Source organism: Mus caroli, unplaced genomic scaffold (genome assembly GCF_978045245.1).
Source record: "Mus caroli unplaced genomic scaffold, Mus_caroli_1 scaffold_3, whole genome shotgun sequence".
NCBI lineage: Eukaryota > Metazoa > Chordata > Mammalia > Rodentia > Muridae > Mus > Mus caroli.
The window spans coordinates 150392359-150393217 of NW_028227258.1; the positions used below are offsets into that span (position 1 = coordinate 150392359).

The 859-nt window shown below is 38.5% G+C and overlaps 1 pseudogene; it reads left to right on the forward strand.

Annotated features, from left to right (window-relative positions):
* Positions 1-207: 207 nt before the first annotated feature.
* Positions 208-500, forward strand: LOC110291015 (translation machinery-associated protein 7 pseudogene; annotated as a pseudogene).
* Positions 501-859: the final 359 nt, after the last annotated feature.

Here is an 859-nt window from a genome sequence, read left to right on the forward strand (position 1 = left end):
ATGAGCAGTAGGGATAGTGGGCAGTCCTCTCTCATTCTTGATTTTAATGGGCATTATTAATGGTTTTATTCATTTAGGATGATATTGGCCATGTGTTTGTCATATATAACCTTTATTATTCTGGAATATGTTTCCTACATTTCTACTTGTTAAGAAGTAGGAGGCATGTTGAGAGGATCAGGGTGAGGTGAAGGGGCTGGAGGTGCCATGTTGGGCCAAGAAGGTGGCAAAAAGAAGCCCCTGAAACAGCCCAAGAAGCAGGCCAAGGAAATGGACAAGGAATATAAGGCTTTCAAGCAGAAGCAAAAGGAGGAACAGAAGAAACTCGAGGAGCTAAAAGCCAAGGCCACGGGGAAGGGCCCCCTGGCCACAGGTGGAATTAAGAAATCTGGCAAAAGTAAACTGTTCATATCACATCTGGGGTGATGGTTACCCTCCTCTTCCATTCTTATTTAAACATCTGGATTACCTGCCATTACATCTTTGCCACCTACAGCTAGAATGAAGTGTTATCCTGGAGCCTGTTGTACATTGTAATAAACTTTTGTAAAAAAAAAAAATGAACAAAGTATTTACATTATTTAATGCAATGGCTCGTCGTCTCTAGTGTTCAGCAATTCCTACCTAAACTGTGAATTTAAAGTGAACCCAGTCTGGAATCCCACTAGAGACTACTGTTCCATCTTCATTGTACTCTGAATTCTGTACCTTTAAAAGCCAAAAGAAAGAAAGAAAGAAAGAAAGAAAGAAAGAAAGAAAGAAAGAAAGAAGAAAGAAAAGAAAAAGGAAAGAAAAGAAAAGAAAAGAAAAAAGAGAAAAGAATGCATATTGATTCTTATCAAAGACTTTTTCCTCCTAT